General features: G+C 31.7%; 1 long non-coding RNA gene across 2 annotated transcripts; it reads right to left on the bottom strand.

The window, feature by feature from the left end:
- Positions 1-348: 348 nt before the first annotated feature.
- On the bottom strand, positions 349-2,682 carry LOC125494945 (uncharacterized). 2 transcript variants are annotated; one of them, XR_007271110.2, is made up of 3 exons: positions 2,352-2,682; positions 1,168-1,328; positions 349-662 (listed from the first exon to the last, which is right to left on the bottom strand). It is a non-coding gene; the product is annotated as an uncharacterized LOC125494945 (long non-coding RNA). The 2 variants fall into 2 exon arrangements; XR_007271111.2 differs by having other exon boundaries at positions 1,168-1,316; positions 2,352-2,679.
- Positions 2,683-8,593: the final 5,911 nt, after the last annotated feature.

The following is an 8,593-nucleotide window of genomic DNA, read 5'->3' on the forward strand; positions in this document are numbered from 1 at the left end:
GGACTGTAACACATCTCCATCTCACAGGTGTCCTAGGTTAAGAGACCGGTTATAATGCCTGGTTTCTTTGTTTATTTAGGAGACCAGTTGACAGGTAAAACCAGTCTCTTTGATAAGTGTATATATAATATGTAAAGAGGTTAGGAGACCATTTAACATTAAAAACCAGTCTCCTTACCTTACCTTACCTTTTGAAACCAGTTATTGATCACAACCAGTTTCTTAAGTTTACTACAATAAAATACGTTATACATACATTATCTTGTAACTGATCCTGTATTTGCGGCTCCTTGTACATACACTTTTTTTTTCTATAGAATAATATATATAAATAATTAAAACAATATATGAACCAGAATTGTTTGCTTGCTCTATTCATCTTGTCAAAAAAGCATTTGTTACATTAATTTATATCCGAAAACAATTTCTCTAAAACCATCAATTTCTTCCAATAATGTCTTAAGTACAAAGTTTCTATAATCTAATCTTATATACTAAAACTAAAATTCTAAAAAAAATCAAATAATATGTACAATTCAAACTTGACCGTCGTTGTCTTCTATCTCCACCGTCTTGTGTTTGGTAGTTTAAATATGTCGCCCACGTATCTCTTAGATCGTCAATCATCTCTCGCGAATAGTGTTAGGATTTCCAGAAAAGTCCTACAAAATAATTTCAGATAATTATACTTAGACTACTCGCCAATTAATAAAGCAAGAGTGCTCAACAATCAACTACAATAGTTAGAACTTCAGTTATAGTTTCCTGAACTTTCTTGGAATAAAACGAGTTCCTTTCATATATCATACTTCTTGATCATCTCAATAAAAAATTGATACAAAAAATAAACGCTGTTGAGCTTTATTGACGGTATTAAAATAAACTGAAAGTTTTTGAAGCATAAAAGTAAAATCGATAGATGAGCCATCAGTAATGGAAATTGAAGGTGCTGGAGGTGTTTAACCAATGAAGTTAATTTTAGCTCCAAAATATTGAAGGAAAAGATGACTGATCGCCATGTAAATTCTTGCCACAAATTAAGACAATAAGGGCACTCAGAAGGATTACAAACCAGACAAAACAAAAGGAAAAGGCACTATATGACCATATATTCCCCACAATAGAACAAAATAACTCAAGAATCAGACTTGCAACAAATGCACCTACCTTGAAGAACAACTGGCAGCATCTGAAATTCCAATCAAATGCTTAAGGAGTCAAAGTTCATATTCAACATCTTAGAAGCCAGATATACTAATGCTACATCAGTAGCAATTTGCTGGGGCTTAAACAGAAGCCATGAAAAGCTCCAAAACCTACAAAAAAAACTTTAGAAACATAAAAAAATTATTGATTGAAAAGGAGAAGCTACAGACTTAGCACTGACCTATTGTTTAAACATAAAAGAGAGGTAGTTGATGGTACAACATTGTCATGTCTAAGAACATTCCTTGAGAAAATGAGAACACACTGTCCACTATAACATAATGAGTGTAATATAACATAAATGAGAAAATACACTATCATGTCTAAGAACTTTGCACTATAACATAATGAGAAAATATCTAACATAAATGACTATAGTGTTAGTGGACAGTGTATTACATAATCTAACTATAAATAACATAAACACATTCCTTGAGATAATCTAACTATCTAAATATCTAACATAAATAACAGAATGAGAATTGTCCACTAACAGTATAACATAATGAGAAAAATACACTGTCACTTTTGATAAAAAATCTAATCTGTTATTTAGGGTTAAGTCTACTGTTTTTCCATGCTTCATCAAACAATCAATTTTGATAAAAAATCACGCAAAAAAAAAAAAGACAGAATTTCCACACAAGAAAAAGCAAATGCAAATACATCAGAATGCCTAAATGAAAGATGAGAAAGATATATTAAAGCCACATACCAACACATCAAACACCATATGGAAAAAAGGTAAGTGGTATCTATATAACCTGAACCTTAACTCAGTCTAGGTCTGCATTGGCTTCAATTATAATAATTTTGTCAATTAAATCATTCTGCAAAGCTACTACAATAATCTGATCCAGGCCACTTCAAAACACCCGATGAGAGGCATAACAATAAGAATCTCATAATCAAAGTGCACATAACTATCAATACAAAGCCACAACACACGAACAATTGCAATTCGACATACAACCCATGAAATAAAAGAGCTTAGAACTATTACTTCCCATATTCAATCAAACCAACAACACATATCATAGATAATATACATCCGTGACCCATATACATAGTTTAAGGATGATCCACAACAGCAGCCATATAAACAAAAAATTAAGAAAAAAAAGATTATTGCAAGAGCACCTAACCTGATGCTTTGAATGAAATCTGCAAGACAGTGATGAGAGGAGGTAGAAGAAACAACTTGTGTTGGGCTCCTTCTGATATTTAAAAAAAAAACCTAATCTACACCAAAAGCAAGCGGAAAAAGGACTGAATGCTAGTGGTCGCCGACGATGGAACTGGATTGAGAGTGCGAATGGTGAATCAGTTAATGGGAATTGTTACCAACTGAGAGCGACGAATTTTCATTTCTCGATTGGGAATTGGATTGAGATTTGAGGTTTTGGTAATGGCGGCATCACAACAACTGGTGGGATTGAGAAAAAAAATTAACTTCTAAAAGCACGTTGTAGAGTACCCTACTACGTGGTGTTGTGTTCTTTTTTTTCTTTTCTTTTTTTTTAAGAGAGAAAAAAATTAAAATATTTCAAGGAAATCAGTTTTGATGAGATATAGTCTCCTATCTCACAACTATTTTTTCAACAAGTCAAATAATTAAACCTAAGAGACTGGTTTTCAATAATCAATGATGGTTTGCTAAGTTTAAGAAATGTGTTGGTAACCATAACAGGTTTCCTATATATGGTCTCCTTGGCCTTTTTTGTAGTAGTGTTTTCTACTTCAATAAATGCCATTTATACCTACCATTTCATCATTTATTACTACAACGCAAATAACAAATTTTTTTAATTACAAATTCTACTTACGTCCATAACTGTGGGAACTGCATGTTCACCCGCGCATCCGTCCTTCATTACCGAATCCATAGCTCGATCAATGTAATTCAAAAATTAACTTGAATAAATTCTTCAAAAATTCCTTATCTTTCTCATCTTCTAATTTGTCTGGAGTTTCTCATCTTCTAATTTGTCTGGAGTCTGGAGTTTCTCATCTTCTCTAATATTTCTGGAGTTTCTCATCTGGAAATGGTTTTCTGGAGCTTTTACCTCTGTCCCCTAGTTTATGTCGCCAAAATATTAAAATATAACGGTACAAACATTTCATTCCCACCCTTTCCTTAGGGGAACACTAAAAGTACTTTTATTGGGGATATATTATTTTAATGCCTGATAGATGTTTTTTTGCATCTATCAGTTATATGTTTATCATATCTCGTGAGGGAGGGTCAAGAGAGTGGGGGAAGTGGTGATGAGATTGAAGGAGAGTGAGAGTGGGAGTATTAGAATGCACAAATACAAATCTATGTATTTATACTAGAGCTGACAAAAAATGACCTGATTTGAGAACCCGACCTGAACCTGTAATGATCTGTAACTGACTTGCACCTGAAATTTTGGTAAAACATGTCACCTGTAGCCTGACTTGTACCCGACCTGATAATAAATGATAACTGTTCTTGACCCACGACTTAATGACCTGAACCTGAACCGACACCCGACCAAAAAAGACCGATAACTGAAGTGATGCGACCTGACAAGTTCCCGAACCTAATTAGACACCCGACCTGATTTGAACCTGAAACCAATCATAACTCGACACAACCTGCTATTGTACCGACCTGTTGCAACCTGTTACCTGATTTTACCAAACCTGTTGCAACCTGTTACCTGATTTTTGACCCGACCTGTTACAACATGGTACCTGATTTTACCCGGCCTATTGGTTGTTGATAATTCGACTTTTCATTAACATCTCCATTTAGCAACATAAATCATAAACATATGTTACCTTTATCTACATAACCCGAAGTCCCGAATAAAGTAAAACATGTTTATTAAAATTTATCTGATGCTTAACATTTTATCATTTTAACATAATAAATTTGAACAAATAGCATTAATAAAATGGTAACATATTGATATCCTAAATATGCGGTAAAAAAAAATAATTGTAACTTTTTTTGATCATGTAATATTTTAAAATCCTTTAATTATTTAAGAATTTATATTGGCGAATTTGTTTATGGGAAAAAACTATATCGATACTCACAACGAATGCTTTAGATTTCTCATAAACTAATTAGGAGTACATTGATCCCTTGTTAGGATATTTTTTAAATTCCCCTTAATTAGTTGCCTTTGAAATTATGTTATGAAATATATAGAACCATACATATAGAACCATAGATCTTTGAAATTATGTTATGAAATATATAGAACCATAGATATTACGCAAATAATAAAACTATTCCTTCAATCTTCCATTATATAACTTTATATTACATGAAAAGAGGATCAAAATAGTTTATGTTACACATCAAAAATATAGTGAATAAGGAAGTCAAGGTTGGCAAAAGCTGTAAAACCAACTCTTTACCCCCAATCAAAGGCTAAGACAAAAGTGCCAGAATATATACATAGCGAAAGATTATCTAAGTGTTCATGAACCAAAATAGCTAAAATATGAACATGTTGGCAGTAGCATCAACTCAGTACTCCCTACTCCTAAATTTGCACTCAAAAAGCAGCACCACAGAAAACCACCAATGCAGCAAGCATCAACATGCCTGAACAACAGCAGTAGGATAAATGAAAATCTGAATAACAAAAAAAAAAAGGGAAAGAGAGGAGAAAATCAGAGAATTTAAATACTGAATATTTATAATAAAAAAAAAAGTTACATCACTTACCATGATTACTCATGAAGACACTCAGTTTCCTCAAAAGTCAAAGACGAAGGTTCAATGTCAACTTCATAATTTACATACTCTTCTTTGTCATAACCATTCAACCAATTTTTAGAAGTAACCAAAGCCTCAACATGTTCATCCGAGAGACAACTTCTCCACTTGTTCAAGATTCGACCACCCATACTAAAAGATGATTCAGAAGCAACCGAAGATATAGGAATGGCCAATATATCTTTCGCCATTCTAGAGAGGATTGGATAACATACAGATTGTTCTTTCCAATAATTAAGGATATCAAACTCTTCATGTGGAAAATTAGGCCTTAGTGGCGAACTGAGATAGACATCCACTTCAGATGTGGAGTAGCCAACTCTACTTTGAGCTACATTTGCATTAAAATTCTACAAAAAAAAAAAAAAAAAAAGATCCAGATGATATGAAAGTTAGACTTAAAAAAGAAAAATAGTGAAAATAATAAACCTTGTATATGTTGCTGGTCTTAAATGGTCCACGAGGCACAAGAGGCGGAAGTGATGTTGGTGTACTTCTTTGTGATGATGAAGATGTATCACAAGGTGTTATAGATTTAGCATAGAAATTGTACATCTCAACAAATTCGGAAAGCACAGCTTGTGCCTTACTACCACTTGTATCATCAGTGTATATTGTAGAATACAAACTCTTCACCAAATCATACTTGTAATGAGGGTAAAAAATCACAGCAAAGGATAAGATCAAAGAATAGTCTCCCCAATATTTATCAAACTTTTTTTGCATCTCAGGTGCCATTTCACGTAGGAAAATACCCTGTATTTCACATGTTCTTCCATCAGTAATTATGTTAATGTAGCCTTAACTACAAAACAGAGTTTTACTAATAAAGTAACAATTCCAAACACCAAAACTCAACACCAACTTATTACAAGTTAGCAGAAAATTAAATAGTATGCAGAATAACAATGGAGAACTTCAGCATAAACTTAATTACAGGTTCAAGGCCCCCTAAAAAATCAAATCATTGACTTAATTGCTTTGTGATCACATAAAACAGAGATTTATCATGACATGATGCCTTTTGTGGAATCTAAAAAATTGGACTACATCTATCCACAATGTAATTCACGCATATTAGTTGCAATATTAGTGGATTCCACATTAGATGTAAACACCAGGTTGCATATTAGTGATGCTATCTATTATCACTTGAATTTATTCAACCAATAAAATTTGGCTCAACCCTCAAAATTTTGACTTCTAACAAATAAAGTTGTTGTAACCTCCACATACTTGTGTTCATTCACGCATGCGTGCACTGCAATTTATCTAATTTACCCCAAGCCACCTTCATCTTGATATTTTATAGCACCCTCTAAGATGAATGCAATCTAATATGGATGGAAGTAGATAAAAAAAAGGGGCGACAAATATCTTATGCACAGTGAACCAATTAAACTCAAAACCAAATCCTATGAGTACTTATAGAAAGAACAAAATAATAAACGACTTCAGCGAAATTACAGATCTAAACATAAATTTGTTTTAAAAAAAATCTGATTATAAGTATATAAATGCATGTGAAATTACCTAAAGAACAAAGAGAAAATTTGTATTCCAAATCTCCAGCTTCTCCTAGACCGAATTATCGCCACATCCTTCAATTTCTGCTTGTTGATTAAGTGTAATTTTGCTAATGAAGATGAACATCATGGTGTGAAAGTGTGAGTAAAGGAGATGGTGTGAGAGTTGACTGAGAGGGAAGGAGATGGCTTGAGAGTGAAAGAGGCGTAAAGATTGAGGTTAGGGTTGAGAGATGAAAAAAATTATTACCGTTTGGAAAATGAGGGTGTGGGAGATAGGGAGGGTTGAGATTTGAGTTAGGCTAATGTAGTCAAAATCAATGGTTTAAGATCATGATCTATGTGCTTTTTTTAGCCAATGAGGAGTGGGGATCAAGTGGCACACGGATAGAGAGTTTATGGTTCATTGATTTATATTTAATGACATAGAGATCTAATATATAATTATTCATGTCAATTATTATTTGTAATTTTAAAGTTTATAAATTTTGTTTAAATAATTAGCAATTTAGTATGGTAATTGTTGTTATTTTGTTTGTTTTTTTAATTATTTTTGTTATTATTATTAATTAATATTTATCAAATAGGATAAAGTTTCAATCTGACTATTATACATTTGTATGTATGATCGATTCTAGTAAGTCAAAATCAAGTTTAAACTATAAGTTATACTCATCTTATTGATATCTAAAGTTATCTCGTCCTGTATCGGTTATTGACTAACAAATTATATTCTATAACACACAATTTTAAGTTATGTGAATGTTTCATTAATTTTTAGTTTGAAGTTTCAAATGGGCCAGTTTGAATATTAGCTTGGAACATATTTTACTCCCATAAATATTAACAAGTCTATTAGAGCTTAATCATTTTTTCTTGTGACTTTTTTTATGCTAAAGATCACTTATAATATCATCAGATTTAATGAACTACTCCCTCCGTCCTTTATTAGTTTACCTCTTTTGACTTTTCACATTTATCGATGTAAACCTTTGAGTAATAATATATCTAATTATGTATTTGTAAAAATTATAAAAAGTTAATATTCCAAAACTACATATTGAGACGAATCAAACAATATCACACATGATTATATTTTCCTTATATATAAAGTACAAATAACGGTCAAAGTAAAAGAACGGAGGGAGTATGTTAGTAGGCTCCTCCCTTTCATAATCAAATCAACTCAATTCATACAATCATAATTATTGGTCATGGCTAAATTATGTACTCTTTTAGTCAAACATTATTCATTTTTAATTCGTTGTGTGAGAATATCTTATCATTGGGTTGGTTCCATTTCTCATCTATGAATTGATACTAGTCATACTACTATGACTATCCACCACACTTGTTTATGATCATATATTATTGTACACTTTTGAAGTAAGTTGTTATGACATATAATTCTAATTATTATTCTTGCTATTGATTAAATCTAAAAATTAGAAACAATTGTAATTGAATATTTGAGTAATAAATATAGATTTGTACTTACTAAACTAATAATTTCTAACAATTATCAAAAATCAAAGTGCCCATCTTACACTCAGGAATCAAGATCTATTTAAACTTTAAGACACTACTTGTAGTATGGTAGTAGACTATAATGACACAACATACTCCGTAAACCAATATTAGGATTCATAACATAAGAGTCTTTAATAATCATTAATTCAATAACTCATTGCTATTTGCTACTATTGTTATTAACTAGGAACAAGTGGATTTGATTTATGTGTTTTTGGCTTGACTCGAGTATTGTTACTTTAGACAAGGTCAAAGACTTTAATACAAAATGATTAGCTTAAATGCACATATTGTTATTTTTTATTAGCGTTAACTTATATTGATCTCATCAAATGCCTACTTATTACAATTTAATTAGATATAATTGAGTTTTGAGATGAATTTAACTTAAAGAAGATTAATTTCTTGCTCTAAGTGTAGTATAATTAGTATGAACTAATTAAGCATTGATTTTTCAATGAAATCTTAAATAATTACAAAATTTTGAAGCAACGCCACACAAAATTCATATGTTCCATGCTCGAAGCGACCCGAAAGTGACCTGAAATCAAGTATGGTACAACCCGATAAC

Source organism: Beta vulgaris, chromosome 2 (assembly GCF_026745355.1).
Source record: "Beta vulgaris subsp. vulgaris cultivar EL10 chromosome 2, EL10.2, whole genome shotgun sequence".
NCBI lineage: Eukaryota > Viridiplantae > Streptophyta > Magnoliopsida > Caryophyllales > Amaranthaceae > Beta > Beta vulgaris.